At 38.2% G+C, this 17,786-nt stretch overlaps 1 long non-coding RNA gene across 1 annotated transcript in view; it reads right to left on the bottom strand.

Moving 5' to 3' along the window:
- Nucleotides 1–16,270, bottom strand: part of LOC121822535 (uncharacterized) — a 69,080-nt gene extending 52,810 nt beyond the window's left edge. Inside the window, exons 1-2 of the long non-coding RNA XR_006063714.2 lie at nt 16,120–16,270; nt 15,563–15,650 (exon numbers count right to left, since the gene is read on the bottom strand). This is a non-coding gene — a long non-coding RNA (uncharacterized LOC121822535). The remainder of the gene's footprint in view (nt 1–15,562; nt 15,651–16,119) is intronic.
- Nucleotides 16,271–17,786: the final 1,516 nt, after the last annotated feature.

The raw sequence follows: 17,786 nt of genomic DNA, 5'->3' as shown, positions 1-17,786 counted from the left end.
ATATTTGTATTTTATACACACAAATGTTTTAACAATTATATAATATAAAACCATGAGAAGGACTATTTTAGGGGGAACAGGGAGCCAATGGAAAGGGGTAAGGAAAGTGTAAAAGGAGTGAATATGGGCAAAGTGTAATCAGAAAGGTAAAATCCATGTTATGCCTCAAGTATCTTTTGATTTTGACCCAGCATAATAATCAATCTATCTAATTATCTATCTATCTATCTATCTATCTATCTATCTATCTATCTATCTATATCTATCTCTGTGTACTTGTATGTATCTGTTTATCTGTATCTGTGTATTTATTTGTTTTATGGTTTTTAATACACAGGTTACAACTATGGGACTTCCTTTAAAAATTATATTTTCTTCTGTTTTGTATGTATTATGTGTGTCTATGTGAGTATGTCACACATGTATGCAGGTGCCTACAGAGACAACAAGAAGGTGTAAAATCCACTGGAGTTAGAGTTACAGGCGGTTGTGAACTGCTTGACCCAAACTCATGTACTCGGAAAGAGTAGCAAGTTCTCTTAACAGCCGAACTATCTCTTTAACCCCTTACCCACCGAATTAGGCATTCTAGTTTATAAAATTATTGTTTTCTACGGTGTGTAGATTGCATTTGAAATGGGTCTTGGTGATACATGCCTTCTTGGGAAGCACAATTTCAGCACAACATCTTCAGGGAAAAAAAAGGCAGAAGGAGTGTCTGGAATGAGGACCAACAGAAGCATGCAGTTCATAAATAATAGTGACAGTGACTGAACAAATGTATTCTGTATCTCTGTACAATTGGCTGAGGTTCTTACTCAAGTAGCCAGAAATTCAGTCATTTCTCTAACCAGAACTCAAATGGCTTCTTGACTACCAAGTATAAGAAACTGTGTTAAGTTTTGAGGATATAAGAGAAGCAAGCCTGACACTTTTGAGTGGAAAATAGTTGAATTAATAGTAGTTATTAATACAAGCTTATATTTACTCAGCATTTACATGGAAAAAGACTTCACACAAATTATTCCAAAACTCTAGCTGAAAAAAAAAATCTCTAATTACTCTGTAGTTGCTTGGGAATATGAAAAACAAGACAGAAAGTGAGTGCTTAATTTTATATACATTTATACTAACAATAAGAAAAACATTACTTGGTTCATAATATCATGAAAGTTGATGTCTAAGAGAAGAGATAACTGGAAGTTTTTCGAGACCTGAATTTTAAAGATAGGGGAATAGAAGTAGCATTAGCAAATGGAAAAGATGCATGTTTGAAGAAACAATTTTATAAATTTGATAAAAATTTACAGATTTAAAAATCTTAAAAAAAAAATAAGCTGGCCGGGCGGTGGTGACGCACGCCTTTAATCCCAGCACTCGGGAGGCAGAGCCAGGCGGATCTCTGTGAGTTCGAGGCCAGCCTGGGCTACCAAGTGAGTTCCAGGAAAGGCGCAAAGCTACACAGAGAAACCCTGTCTCGAAAAACCAAAAAAAAAAAAAAAAAAAAAAAAAAAAAAAAAAAATAAGCTAACACAACAAAAATGAAGAAAACTTCACTAAAGTCCTAATAAAATTACTTAAAATGGGATATAAGGAAAAATAAAACAATTAATTACAATTGTGCATATTTTAGGATCATTAATATGGTAGCAGACTAGTCAGGCTACAATAAAGTAAGAAAGTAGCAGGAGGCCGGGCGTGGTGGCGCACGCCTTTAATCCCAGCACTTGGGAGGCAGAGGCAGGCGGATCTCTGTGAGTTCGAGGCCAGCCTGGGCTACCAAGTGAGCTCCAGGAAAGGCGCAAAGCTACACAGAGAAACCCTGTCTCGAAAAAAAACCAAAAAAAAAAAAAAAAAAAAAAAAAAAAAAAAAAAAAAAAAAAAAAAAAAGAAAGTAGCAGGAGGCCTTCTTTAAAGAAAAGCTGCCCAATTATTCAGACACAGAAGGGGTTGAGGAAATGGACTGTTCTCTCATACTGTAGAAGTTAGAGGGAAGATTCGTCTTTAGAGCTGAAGCTCTGGCATGTCTAAGAACAGAACACTGAACTTAGGAAGCCTGTTGTAATTAGAATGTATGTTTTGGTTCACAGATTTGCAATAAAAAGAATGAATGCTCAACACTACACATAAGCTATTTTTAAAAATCCTTAAAAAGCCTATTTTTAAAATTCTTCAAAAATCATGGTATATTTCTGTAGACATCAGACACACTCTGCCAGGGGACCTATGATAATCATCTTTGAACAAATAATACAACTGTAATGCTACATATTTCTTGGTCTTTAATTTTGTCTTGGTAATTGTTTTTAATTACAATAGAAAATAAATCTTTTTCTGCATTGTTGTAGTTGAAGTGCCTAGATACATCATTCTTAACGAGTATGATTAATGTATACAGGGCAGCAATGTAAAAATAGCATACTCATGAGCTATATTCTTTAATATTATTTATTTTATTCTATGTATATGTGTTTGCTGAAGTATATCTATGCTAACTACATGCATGCAAGAGCCCATGCAAGGTTGGACTACGACACCATCTCCTCGGGACCCAGAGTTCCAGGCAGTTATTAGCCACTACAGAGGTTCTGGGAACTGAAACCAGGTCCTCTGCAAGAGCACTGATGCTCTTCCCTGCTGAGCCATCTCTCCGGTTTAAAAAGAGCTCATCTGCATTGTTAAGTCATTCTTTTTACTTCAACTCCATGAACCTGAAATAAAGTATTTGATGTCCATAGCTCTCTATAACAAGACAAACACCTGAACCCTGGTGTAAGAATGCTGTGTGTTGTCAAAGGGTGTGAGGGAGCTGATTTGTGTAGGTATTTGGGCACTGGTCAAATAAGGAACCAAATGGACTTTTGGGAAGACAAAGTGAGGATAAGTGCTGCAAAATTGTGAAAAACAGTGTGCATTAGCCCATGTAAGGGATTTTCTCCCAGGAGCAGGGTTGACGGAGCGACATGCAGGACACTCCATAATTATAGAGTCATTGCTCGACTCCTTTTCCAGCTTAAGTGGACTGGACAATTAAAGTGTCTTGGCATTTGTTTTCTGTCAAAGTAAACTACACTTGACTATTCAGACTGTCAGAAAAACAGTTTATTTTTGTTGAATGAATAATAGAGTGACATCTGTTTTAAATATTATGAATACATTTAAAAGATGTCTCTTCTATTTAAAACAATATCATATGTGTACTCACAAGGTATTTACTATAAATATAATACATGCAAAGCAATGAATTAGGGGTCCAAACTAAAATTCTAAAATATGACAGCTCGATTAAAAATTAAATGTAGCATTGAGTCATTCTACACCATGTATGTTTTCTGGGTCATCTATGTTAGCATATCTATTGAGTTTCCCATGTTCAGCTCATATTATGGGTGCAGCTTCTGACATTCCTAAGAGACATAATTTTACAGCAAATTCCTCTTTCCTCTGGTTCTTACAATCTCTTCTGCAATGATCTCTGAGCCTCAGATATGAGAGTTCTATCGTAGATGTATCCTTTTGGGATTGGGAACACAACCAAAGAATGCTGAGAGCAGAGAAACAGTCTTCTCTAGAGACAAGCACACCAATTGGTTAACCAATATCAAATGGCCTGTCTTGAAAACATACATGTTACATTATACAGACTGAGAAGGCTGTACTATGCATTTAGAAATATGTATACATATATATGTATATATATTTATGTATATATATATATACAAACACATGCCTGTATGTAACAACAATTAATGAAGAGCAAGGAAAGACATATGGGAAGGTTTGGAAGGTGGAAAGAGAAGGGTAAAAAGATATAATTATGCCGGGTGGTGGTGGCACACGCCTTTAATCCCAGCACTTGGGAGGCAGAGCCAGGCGGATCTCTGTGAGTTCGAGGCCAGCCTGGACTACCAAGTGAGTTCCAGGATAAGGCGCAAAGCTACACAGAGAAACCCTGTCTCAAAAAACAAAAAAACAAACAAACAAAAAAATATAATTATTTCATAATGTCAAAAAATCAAAAAACTTTAAAAATTAAATGAATAAAATACACACACACACTCACATTTACAGTCACATATACAATCACAGTCATATACCCATTCAGGCATACACACTCAAACTCACACACATACATACACAAGCACACACACCCTCTCTTAGCTTCATCTTCTTTTGTAACCAACAGACCACATGACTAGCTTTCACCTGTATCTCTTATTCCTTGGTTTTCATGCAATCAAAACCTTCATCTTTACATGTAACATGTTACATGTAAATGTATTCCCCTGTCCTTTTATTTGTCATGTCCCTTAACAAACATGTTTGATATTATTTTGTCATTTTAAATATTTTGCAATTATTTGTCTTTCTTGCTTTACATTTTTCTTTGTTTCCTTACAAATTCACAATTTTCTTCTTTTTGTTCTCTGTGTTTTCTCAGTTTCCCCACTTTCCACTATGGCATTGCCTTTCCTTGCCTGGTTTTCACTCAGAAAGTTGTAGCATGAATTGTTAGAAGGTCTTATTAATAAAAACAAACCCAGGAACCATATATTGGGGTGAACACTGAAGATCAGAGAAACAGAACAGGCCACAGCCACCTCACCTTACCAATTCCTCAGCTGATCTTGTTTCCTTAAACTGAAAGCTTCTGAGTCTTCACCTGAATGGATCTCAGCTGAACTGCTGCTCAAAAGCCTAAAAGTTTAAAAAGACCTCTAGTTCCTGGTCCTCGTGCCTTATATACCTTTCTGCTTCTTGCCATCACTTTCCTGGGATTAAAGGCGTGAGTCACCATGCCTGGCTGTTTCCAATGTGGCTTTGAACTCATAGAGATCCAGACAGATCTCTGCCTCTGAAATGCTAGGATTAAAGGTGTGTGTGTCACCATTTTCTGGCCTCTATGTCTATCTAGTGGCTGTTCTGTTCTCTGACCCCAGATAAGTTTTTTAAGGTGCACAATATATTGGGGGGCGGTGGGGGGGGAGACACAATATCACCACATTTCCCCTTTTTGTCTAAAACAAAAATATATAACTAGTGTAAGAAAAAATATAGAAAGTGTATACAATATATACAGTCAAGAATTATATTAACAATGTCTAGTCCATTAACATTTGACAGATTCAGACCAAAAAAACTCCATTATATACATTAACAATGTCCAATCCATTAACATTTGACAAATTCAGACAAAAAAAATTCATTATTTATCCTATTTTGATGAGTCCAATACAAAATTTGTATACAATATAAAAAAATCCAATCCAATGTAAAATATTTAAAACAAGTAATTCCTTTTTGTTGGGAGCTGTTGCCTTGCTTGATGACCTTGATCAGATGTCCTCCCTATGCTAATTTCCCTGCTGGTTTCCTTCCTCCTAAACAGCTTACCAAAGGTTCCTTGTTTGCATACCCTGCATATTGGTGTAATTCTAGAATGTAAAACATTGTAGTGAACTTTTGCCCTCCCAGGTTCTTCCACTGTGCTGTAAGTCTGTATTTAAGGCCTCCTCCCTTCTTCAATTTGTCTCAGCATTCTACTGAGACAAATGACCCACTGTCTTGTCTCTCTTTTTAATCCTTAGCACCTTGCTCGGACGTGATGAACGAGTAGTAACGCGGGCGTTGCTACACCTTTTTAAAAGTAGATTAAATCATCTACCTTTTTATCTTACCAGAAAGTCACCTCTAGAGTTTACTCTCTGTTGCAGCACATTGAGCAACGCCAAATTTAATGAACTGGTATTTAATGGAATTAAATGGAAAATTCAAGTTAAACTATGCAATGGACTGAAATGTGTCCCTCCAGTGCTAAAATTTATATGTTGAGACATAAGCCTCCATGTGATGGCATTTGGAGATGGGCCAGTGGAGTTTAACTACCAGTAAGAGACCCTCAAGTGAAGAGAGGGTATAATTATGATATAATCAAAGTAGAATGTTCTACAAGCCAGACAGGAAGCTTTTAACAAGAAATGAACCTTGACTTTGGAATTAGCAGATGCCAGAACTATGAAAAATTAGTTGACTTTTGTATGAGCCACCCAGTCTCCACCAGTCTCTGGTACTTTGTTGTCAGCCTGAGCCAAGTCAAACTGTAGAAGTTGTTTTCTGCGTTGTGTGTCAGCCCTTTAGCTGAAGACTCCAGACTCTATCCTGGATTACTTTGAGTTTTCTCCTTGGGACCTTCAACTTTACTTACAGTAATAGAGTATAGTGGTATTTGCTCTGCCCATGACCTTGGGCTATAAGGCCCAAAAGAGGTGGTGCTTCTTGCAAGTGTCTCTTCCTTCCTGCTTCCTGGCATGATCGGACAGTCAGATGCATTCGCTCCCGAATAGAACAGAGGACGACTTCAGTTCTTTACTCAGTTCTGTATTCATGGGTGTATTTCCTCAATTATATCTTAATAAATCCTTATTAGCTATTAAATATACTCATGTGGATTGATCTTAACATTAGCAAGTGTTTTGTGTGTGTGTGTGTGTGTGTGTGTGTGTGTGTGTGTGTGTACACATCTAGATGCATAGAGGTCATAGGACAATTTTCAGGAGGCAATTCCTTCTTTCTCCTTCAAACTCCTGTTGTCACATTTAGTAGAAAGTTGCCATCTCACTGGCAATAGAATATTGACTCTTCTTTTCTTCTTGAATCTGCTGAGTTTTTGTTATTTACTTCTGCTTTCAAATAAAACATAGACCCATATTTTCAAATTACATTATCTTAATAATCACAGCCTAAGAGTTTTGGGAGTTTGTTTGTTTGTTTCTAATGATGTACTTACTGAACACAATTTGATGTATCCTCAGTCATGGAGGCCTGTGGTCCTATGTCTTTTAAGGGACTTTTCAGGGTCTTATTATGAAAACTTTTGATTAAGGAAAACTAGATAATGTTGAGGTATTTATAGCTTGCTTGCTTGCTTTCCTTTATTGACTGTGCAGATCATTATTTCATAGATTTCCTACTGAAGGCTCCATGATCACTTGATCAATCTCCACATATTGACAACAAGGCTTGTTTTGTACCGATGCTTGATTCATTGTTTCCTTTCTAACACATAAGATTATGGACAATACACAGCACTGGGACCTCATGTGTCCAGGTTGTCTTACAGCCATGCAGTGGTTTCATGGGAGCTATTTCCTCCAAGAAGAGCCATAGTTATCCATAGTTTTCATTGCTCTATGCTGTAATGATTGGGAATAATGTTCTTCCTCTTTCGTGTTTAAGACTCTATTAAATATTTTCTGAAATACTGGTTTGTCTGTCATAAAATTCTTTAATTTGAGCTGGGTGGTGGTGGTGCACACCTTTAATCCCAGCACTCTGGAGGCAGAGGCAGGCAGATCTCTGTGAGTTCCAGGCCAGCCTGGTCTCCAAAGCGAGTTCCAGGAAAGGCACAAAGCTACAAAGAGAAACCCTGTCTTGAAAAACAAAAAACAAAACAAAAAAATTCTTAAATGTCTTTATTTCTATATTGGTTTTTAAAGTAACTTGACTGGCAATGGAAATCATGACTGACATTTTTTACTTTCAGGGCCTTTCTGCTGAGAGTTGTGATGTTACTGTCATTAGTTTGCCTTTATAATTCATTTGGAATTTTTCTATTATATTTTAGACTTTTTCTTGGTCTGCAGATTTGACATTTTGATGGTAATGTTTATGGAGAGGTTTGTTCTAGATCTATTTTGGATCTAAATAACTTTTCTTGTATGTCTGTATCTTTCCCTATAGTAAAACAGGTCCATAGGGTTGAGGAAATTGGCTCAAACCAGTTACCAAGGCATGCATATATAATGTACTTCCTTATGAGCCAACCTGGAGTCTGCCTAAGAGCCTAGCAACAGGAGCTGTCAGAGTTCCTGGTTGCTGACAGAGTTCTTGAGCATACACAGCAAATGAGGGATGACCACACAATGCTACCAGACTGGGACACAGCTTGGGTACAAGGAGAGGTTATATAAGGCCTTCCCCATTAATGAATAAATGAGTTTGTTGTTTGCCTTCAACTGACTCCTGGTATATGTGCCATTGACACCATGCCTTCTCACCTTCTCAGCCCCTCCCCAGAGGGAGCCATTAGGATCCAGTAATATTTCCTTAGTCACTGCTATAGTTTTATTGAACTTTTAACCTATGCCTTTAAAAGTTCATTCTCACCAGGCAGTGGTGGTGGTGGTGGTGGTGGTGGTGGTGCACACCTTTAATCCCAGCATTCGGGAGGCAGAGCCAGGCAGATCTCTGTGAGCTCAAGGCCAGCCTGGGCTAACAAGTGAGTTCCAGGAAAGGTGCAAAGCTACAAGGAGAAACTCTGTCTCAAAAACAAACAAACAAAAAAGCAAACAAAAGTTCATTCTCGCCGGGCGGTGGTGGCGCACGCCTTTAATCCCAGCACTCGGGAGGCAGAGGCAGGCGGATCTCTGTGAGTTCGAGGCCAGCCTGGGCTACCAAGTGAGTTCCAGGAAAGGCGCAAAGCTACACAGAGAAACCCTGTCTCGAAAAACCAAAAAAAAAAAAAAAAAAAAAAGTTCATTCTCCTCAATGATTCAGTTTGTACATAGAGTATGTATTCAGAGCTCTCAGGTGTAATGATTATGCTTATTTGTAATTTACTATTTCCTGGCTGTTTTATCTTCTTGATTATCTTGGTCTTCCATCCTTGATATTTTTTTTCTGTTTGATTTGGTCTGTTGGTCATGTTTTCCAATTATTTTTTAATTGGGTTGATTGACTTTTTTGTTTCCAATGTTTCTACTTGATTCTTTTTCAGAATTTCTGTATCCTTCACATATCCAATTTTCTCAGCTAGAACCTAAATTGACTTCCTTACTTTATTCATGGCTGGTTTGATTCTCTTTAAAGTCATTACAATTTAAAGTTGGATTTTAGATTTTTTTTCTGACATTTTAGCTATTTACTTATCTTGGTTTCAGTTATTAATGGAGACTTTGAGATTTTGGTCATATTTGCTTATTTTCTTGATTTCTAAAATTCTTAGTGCTTCTATGTTGTGATTTGAACATTTATTGGAATGAATTCATCTTTCAATCCTTTTCTACATTTTCATTAATCTTTGGTGTGAGTCTTTACACTGGGTAGTCTTCATTGGCTGTATGATCCCCTCTACTGTTTACAAGGGGGAATCAAACAGTGGAAAAGGAACAATGATTTGACAACAAACCATTTACTAAACTGTAGTAAAATAAAATGGGTATTTCAGTTAAATCCAAAATAACATTATAAAACAAAGAAGCTAAGATACAATTAAAATAAATGGAGTTTAAGTATTGTTAACATTAATGGCATTAAATCAGTATAAAATGAAAAGATGGGGAAATGAGTATCCTTAAAAATAGAGTAATCAAGTAGGGATGAGGGGAAAAGTATATGGGGTTAAATGTAGGAGAAACAATAAGAGGAATAAGTGAAAAAGGACAAAAAAAATATCATGGAATTTAATCAGGCAAGACAAAACTCACATGAAACAATACAAAAAAATTAAAAGAGAAAAATTAAAATATGACAGCCAGTGTTTCTTCCTTACTGGGAGAATGGGATTCCCCATACCCTGAACTTGCTTGCAGTCAACTCAGAAGGCAAGAGAACAGCTGAGTGTTTAAAGTTCAAACAGGTTAGACCAGGGAGAGCTGTGTGCAGTCTGTCTTCTGTGGTTTTGCTAAGTGGAATTTGCTAAGTTGAAAACTATCTTAAGCTGTTCATTTAGTGAGGGGTTCTCCTAGCACACTGTCCACCATACCAGCTAATATCATCCATGTGCAACATAGTCAGGCTTTCCTGGTCTACAATGTCTGAGGCTCTGAAAAAGGCCACAGCCTGTTACTACTTATATTAGAGGTTAGGTATTCTTGTCTTACTAGAACTCAGCTCTTTTTTTTTTTCCTGCTGGTGCTTTGCAGCCTTTGTAAAGATATATTTGTGTCTATGAGCTTGTGTCTGGGTCAGATCCTATCCTATGTGTGTATGTGGTTCTCAGGGCCATTGTTTACTAAGTCCATGGAGAAGGGCTTCATGTTTGGAGATATTATAGTGCTAATATCCTGTCTGCTCCAGAGCAGTTTCATTGCTGTGTTTTTCTGAAAATCTGTCTGTCTTTTGCCTTAGCCTGAGAGTTGGAGAGGCAAGGCAAGTGTCATGTCCAACCCCAGCCTCTGCTGCACCACAGTGTACATTTCTACATCTAAAGCTTTGTTTGGTGGACCTTCCTTTTATTGTATGACCTAAGAGAGTAGCTTCCCATCACTTTGTTTAATGCTCTAAGCTGGACTCTGTTGTTTCTTTTGTGAATATCAGTTTCTAGTCTCTCTCTAGTATATTCTGGCTCTCTACTGCCTTTTAGGGTCTCAGTTCTTCATGGCTCACAGACCAGATCTCTTCCTTCAGAATCCCAGGATGCAAAAGCAGGCTATTCGTCTCTACTCTTTTATCTTTAAAAATTCTGTCAAGTCTTTCATTATTCATACAACTTTCCAGTAGGACAGTAGGTTAGTTGCATCCTTGGGTCTCACAGAATGGAGGAATCCTTAGATGCCACCACTTCCAAGTTTATATGGGTTCTGTCAGTTCATCTACCTCAGTAGGCTCTTTCACACCGGCAAAGCTCCTCGGTCCCAGACAAGCTTTACCTCTGTCCCATCTAGTTTTTGTTTGGTTTGGTTTGTTTGTTTGATTTTGTTTTGGTTTTTGCTAGCAAGAATATGAGTTGAATTTACAATTTGGACTTTTTCATGGTGTTAATATCTAGCCTAATCAACCAACGTATTTGGAACATCTGAATGATATAACATTTTATTAATTTGGGAGATGATATAACTTGATATAAATTCTGACTTAGAAAGCTTTTTTAATTTCTGTGCAGGCATACATAGACATTTAAGGAATTGCTCAACATCCCTAATTATCAGGGAAATACAAATCAAAACAACTCTGAGATACCACCTTATGCCTGTCAGAATGGTTAAAATCAAAAACACTGAAGACACCTTATGCTGGAGAGGATGTGGAGCTAGGGGAACTCTCCTCCACTGCTGGTGGAAATGCAAGCTTGCACAATCACTTTGGAAATCAATATGGCGCTTTCTTAGAAAATTGGGAATCAATCTCCCCCAAGATCCAGCTATACCACTCTTGGGCATATACCCAAGGAATGCTCAATCATACCACAAGGGCACTTGCTCAGCTATGTTCATATCAGCATTGTTTGTAATAGCCAGAACCTGGAAGCAACCTAGATGCCCTTCAACTGAAGAATGGATAAATAAAATGTGGTACATATACACAATGGAATACTACTCATCAGAGAAAAACAATGACATCATGAGGTTTGCAGGCAAATGGATGGATCTAGAAAAAATCATCCTGAGTGAGGTAACCCAGACTCAGAAAGACAAACATGGTATGTACTCACTTATAGGAGGATACTAGATGTGGAACAAGGATGACTGGACTGCTACTCACATCACCAGTGAGGCTACCTGGAAAACAGGACCCCAAGAAAGACACGGGGATCACCCAATGATGGAGAAGTAGATGAGATGTACATGAACAGCCTGGACATGAATGGGGGTAATGAAGGGTGAAGGTCGAGGGAAAGAGAGCTTGGAGGAGTGGGAGATCCCAGCTGGATCAAGAACAGAGAGGGAGAACAAGGAATAGGAGACCATGGTAAATGAAGACCACATGAGAAAAGGAAGAAGCAAAGTGCTAGAGAGGCCCACAGAAATCCACAAAGATACCCCCACAATAGACTTCTGACAATGGTCGAGAGACAGCCCAAACTGACCTACTCTGGTGATGGGATGGCCAAACACCCTAATTGTTGTGCTAGAAACCCCATCCAATGACTGAGGGATCTGGATGCAGAGATCCACAGCTAGGCCCCGGGTGGAGCTCTGGGAGTCCAATTAGCGAGAAAGAGGAGGATTTATATGAGCGAGAATTGTTGAAACCAAGGGACAAATAGCCAAATGAATGGAAACATATGAACTCTGAACAAATGGCTAAGGGGCCCCCAACTGGATCAGGCCCTCTGAATAGGTGAGACAGTTGATTGGCTTGATCTGTTTGGGAGGCATCCAGGCAGTGGGACCGGGTCCTGTGCTCATTGCTAGAGTTGGCTGTTTGAAACCTGGGGCTTATGTAGGGACACTTGGCTCAGCCTAGGAGGAGGAGACTGGACCTGCCTGGACTGAGTCTACCAGGTTGATCTCAATCCTTGGGGGAGGCTTTGCCCTGGAGAAAGTGGGAATGGGGGGTGGGCTGGGAGAAAGGAGAGGGGGGTGGAAGAGGGGAGAACAAGGGAATCCGTGGCTGATATGTAGAACTAAATTATATTGTAAAATAAAATAAATTTTTTTAAAAAGTAACAATAATTTATTATTTTAATTAAACATGCTTTCTACTTTGAAATATTGTAATCTTTTATTTAGATAAACATGTTTTAATGAGTTTTATGCATTTGAATAAGGGCTGCTTTTTTTTTAAATGATTTCTTTTATTTTTTGAGGTTATGATGCCATTACACCATTTATCCTTTCCTGTTCTTCTCCCCAAACTCCTATTTATTCCTCCTGGTTCTCTTGCAAATTCATAGCATCTTTTCTCATTATTTATTGTTACATACATATTTGCGAAAGTATATAGAAGTATATTCCTAAATACATAAATATAACTTGTTATAAAAAATAGCCAACGGCTTGTGCTCTGCCCTGGGGAAGACTATTTTTCCAGTGCTCAGCATTCCCTAGCTGGCCAAAGTGCTTTGTGGGGCTGAGGCCTCATGGGCTTTCCCCCAACCACTTTGGCATGCTCCTTGGTGTCCTCCTTGTTTAGTTCATATTTCAATAGCCATGTTGGTGAGACTTTATGGTTGTAGCTTTTGACATTGCTAGGGGACTCATTCTCACAGAAAGCTCCATGGTCCTCTGGTTCTTATCACCTTTCTAGGCCTCTCTTCCTCATTGTTCCCTAAGCCTTGGGTGTGGGGGGTGTTTTACAAATATATATATCCATCGGGACTAGGCTCCACAACTCTGCCTTTTGATTGGTTGTGGGTTTCTGTAATGTTCTCCACATGTTACAAAAAGAAGTTTCCTTAATGGGGGATGAAGACTACATTTGTCTGTGGACGTGAGGACAAATATCTAGAGCATCGTTAGGGATTATGCTGGTTTAGTAACACTGTAGGTTCTTTTTCCACGATCTGCAACTTCACTGGCACTGAGTACTTGGCTAGGTTTCCAGTACCAGGCATGGCTTTCCTCTTGCTGAGCAGGTCTTAAGTCTAGTTAGGGAGCTGTTGGTTACCACCAGGGTATGTGTGCCACGACTGGACCCTTAAGGTTATGTGCCATTCTGGTCTTTATGTGGTTCACAGGTCTCGTAGCTGGGTAGGACTGTTGGTTGGTCCTGTCCTCTGGAAGCTTGCATGGCTGCATCTGGTACCATGAAAGCTGGTCCTTAGAGAGAAGGCTTGTGGGTCAGAACAGCTCAGACGCCTATGGGTCCTGTGTCTTCAGCGATAAGAACTTGCCTTCCACCTCTGGGGGTTGGGGGGAGGGGTGGGCAACCAAGAGCAAGAGCACTAAAGCTATTCTTTTTATACTCACAACATATTTTCTTGATTCATTTTAATATTAAATTTTATAGTGTGTATTTTAATAGACTGTATGACTATTCTTCTGATTTTTTTAAATATTAAAAACTTCTTCATCTCAGCTGTTTATGAACAGTGATTTTATTATCCTAATATACAAATATTTCTTCACCCCATATATACTGACATGTGACAGTCAAATTTACACTATCCTCACATATGCATTTAATTATCCCTTACAATTACAATGACACTCATCTTTTTGTTTTTAATTATTACTAGTTCCTCACTTAATTTTAATAAGTTAGAATTAATACATTAAAATTGACAGAGTATTGTTGTTTACACTTAAATACCACCTATGTTAGATGCTTATCTTATAGTCGAACAACATGGAGGGAAAGTCTAACATATACCTTAAGAAAAAAATCTTTTTTCTTCTCTAGAAGTTTGTTTCCATTGATGAAATGTTGGTTTTTGTTTTGGGGGGAGGGTTTTTTTTGTTTTGTTTTGTTTTTTTGCCAAGGCAGGGTTTCTCTGTACAGCCCTGGCTGTCCTGGAACTCATTTTGTGCACCAGGCTGGCCTCAAACTCACAGAGATCCACCTGCCTCTGCCTCCCAAGGCTGGGATTAAAGGTGTGTGTCACCATGCCCAGCTCATTGATGAAAGTTTTATAATCCTCCAACAAGACTGGTAACTAGTACATTCTTGTCTGTATATTAACTTGAGACATTTTCATTTTTACTATATTTAGTCTTTCTAGGAATCAACACCTCACATTTATCCACTTCATTCTTTTTAATTATTTTTTAAATGATGGTCTTTATTTATAGTAATAGCCTCACTCAAGTTAAATCAGTCCCAGATCAACACTGCTCATCACAGTAGATAAACTCTGTTTATTCTCAGTGTCTGTGTTGTGTGTTGCTTATATAGAGGCAAAACAATGAGTCTCAGGGATCAATGGCATATATTCAAAGCTCATTTAATAAGCTTGTTACCTTCATTTATTTTCTTTTTCATTCTCTTATATTGATGTCAGCTGTACAGTTATATTTTAATTTGTCTATTGATTTAACATCACTGTTTTCTAACTCTGGGATGTCTAGATACTGCTTTTAATATTTACAGTTCTATGAATTGGTTGAAGTTTATTTTCAGGGTTACCGCCAGTGTTGTAATCCATCCTCAGGTGACATGATCACCACGCCTCCCGAGTGAATGTGAAGCTCCACTTTTCCTGACCCGTTTTAGTATCTGAACTTCCTCTCTTCTTCATTATCTTCGTCATCTGGGTTGAGATTCATATAAAGCCTGCTTGGTGCTTTGTCCCCACACCATGGAGTCAATCACATAAGTCGGTGACTGTCCTTACAGTGTTCTTCCATATGTACCTTTACTGTTAACTTGGTTCAGCTCTCCCTCACAGGCTACAGCCATTATTTCTCAGCCAAATTTTCCTTCAGAGTTCTCCTTGCTTCATTTCATCCTATGTAGATGACATCTCATTTTCACTTTGCAGTTCCAATTCTCAGTCTGTTAATGGCTCTTCCCTGGCTCTTAGTGTGGTATTAACATTTCTAAGGGACTCCTAGGGCACTCACTCTAAAATAACCATTCAAGATTCTTATGGTGGAAATATATTCTGACTTTGAGTTGAATTTAAGGAGTCACCATCACCCATGGAACTGGAACAAAATAAGCGTGAAAAGCTCTGGAGCAGTCAGTACTTTCATAAATGACGTACAGACTCAACTCAAATGCTTTTTCAAGGTGTCTGCAACTCACTGAAATCATAGAAATCAGTGACAAAGACATTTGCAAAGGACAAGAGGTGATCATCTAATCACACTGTCTTTAAAACCTAGCTTTCCCCTTTCCTTCCCAGTATTCTGCCCATATGGAGGTTAAAGTCAAATCAATGATGTAATGTGTGACGTACATGATAGCAGTGAGAATGTCCCATGGGTGGGGTGCTTTTCAAATAGGGGTTCTTCACCAGCTGCTTTATATTAAATCCCTGACTCTATCTAGAAAAAAAAGAAAAGAAAAAGATTAGAAATGCCTTTACAAGGCCGGGCGGTGGTGGCGCACGCCTTTAATCCCAGCACTCGGGAGGCAGAGGCAGGCGGATCTCTGTGAGTTCGAGGCCAGCCTGGGCTACCAAGTGAGTTCCAGGAAAGGCGCAAAGCTACACAGAGAAACCCTGTCTCGAAAAACCAAAAAAAAAAAAAAAAAAAAAAAAAAAAAAAAGAAATGCCTTTACAAATGAGTGTAGTACCGGAAAAAAAAAAAAAAAGATATTTCTACATATCTTTTAGACTTAGAAATAACAAAATTTGATCACTTCAAGTGGCAAGATATGAAGCAAGACACAGCTTTCTTTCCTTGTGCACATTCTGTTCTGTAAGGAATGTGGCCAAAAGCAGCAAAACACTAAACAATCAGGCCTAAGTTCTTGGATGTGTGCAAACTGACGGTGCAGGCGTCTTATCCCACCTCTGTTTTCATGGAATGGTGATACAGAAGCTGGAAGAAATGTTCTCCGTTTCTCCACATGTTTCCTTTCTCAGATGAAAGCTCTGAATTGTAAGTTCAGCTTAGAAATAGACCAACTGTTTTCCTACCATAAAAGCTGACACCCAGTATCTGAGAGATGGACTAGAATGAGTTCTACAAATCCCATTATGACAATTCTAGAGTTCTAAGAGAGGCTTTTTAAGCCAACAGTGAATTATTAAGGCAAGTAAGTAAAGTCAATTCATTTCAGACACAGGACATCTTAAAAATTCTGATCATCCACACATCTTTCCAAATTAATTACCTGCAAATATCACAATAAACAGTATATAAAGAGAGAAAAGAAAGTGATTTAGAATACAGTATAGTCTTACTAAAGGTCTAGTTAAAAAAATCAATTTCCAGAACCAGTTAGACAATGAATAATTACATCTTTCTTTAATCCCATTATTATTAATGATCATCATTGAGAAATTGTGTAAGTTACTTTTCTGTTACTGTGATTTAAAAAAAGCAAACAAACAAAGTACATGGCCACAAGCAACTTGTAGAAGAAAGGAGTTATTTGGTTTATACGTGCAGATCACACTCCATCACTGAGCACAAGAACTAATAGCAGAGACCTGGTTCAGAAACCATGGAGTGTACTGTTTACTGGCTGACTCCCGCTGGATCATGCTCAGGCAGCTTTCTTATTCAACTCAGGGCTACCTACCCAGATGTGTCACTGCCAATAGTGGACTAGGCCTGCCCATATCAATAAATTATCAAAACAATTACCCACAGATAGGACCATAGGCCAATCTGATATGGGCAGTCCCTTACCTGAGATTCCCTCTTTCCAGGTGACTCTTGGTGTAACATATTGACAATAAAACCTAACTAAAAAAAAAAGTTGTGAACATTTATTGCCTACTTACTATATTCAAGGCACAGTTTTTCATATGCTAACCCATTAAATACATGCTTTCCTATGAAGGAAGTACAGTTGAACATAATTCCTAAAAACATTTTCTCTTTTTCAATTCTTATCTCAGACTCTTCCTTTAAAGGAACTGAAGCTAGCATGCCTGCTCGTAAGCAATCACTTTTTCCCGAAAATTCTTTTTCTTTTTTTTCTGCCTTCCTCTCTGAGTCAACATTGTCATTTTTTTTTAAACAGTACTGGCTCCACTCAGTCTTTAAGCTTTGGTACAACTATCATTCATGCTCTGGCCTTGACTTTTATTTCATGAAGTGAAGTCTGTGTCTTTAAAAATTCATCTGTAAATTGGAAGATGCAAATTCACATTTCCACTTTGGACTTGTTTCTTGTAGCCCATTCATCCTTGCTCAATTAGTTACATAGTATAATATGTGAATACCTAAAGACAGGGAGAAGGGAAAAATTAGAAACAGTACATTTCTGCTAAAGGTCTAATGAATGAAGGTTTTTACCCAAATCTCTTTTGAAATCCCCTAGAGGTCTAATGGGCACCATGTCCAAAGAAAACCTCACAGTACCCTTCCCAAATCTGTCTTGTCATTTTCTAGCAAACTCCAGCAGTTCAGCAGCTGATCCTTCAAAGCTGGTATGATCTCGAATATTTTTCACATTATTTTCACACTAATAATCAACAAAGTTGTAAAATATATTCAAGATCCAA

Source organism: Peromyscus maniculatus, chromosome 14 (assembly GCF_049852395.1).
Source record: "Peromyscus maniculatus bairdii isolate BWxNUB_F1_BW_parent chromosome 14, HU_Pman_BW_mat_3.1, whole genome shotgun sequence".
NCBI lineage: Eukaryota > Metazoa > Chordata > Mammalia > Rodentia > Cricetidae > Peromyscus > Peromyscus maniculatus.
This window is presented reverse-complemented; position numbering and strand designations above follow the sequence as displayed.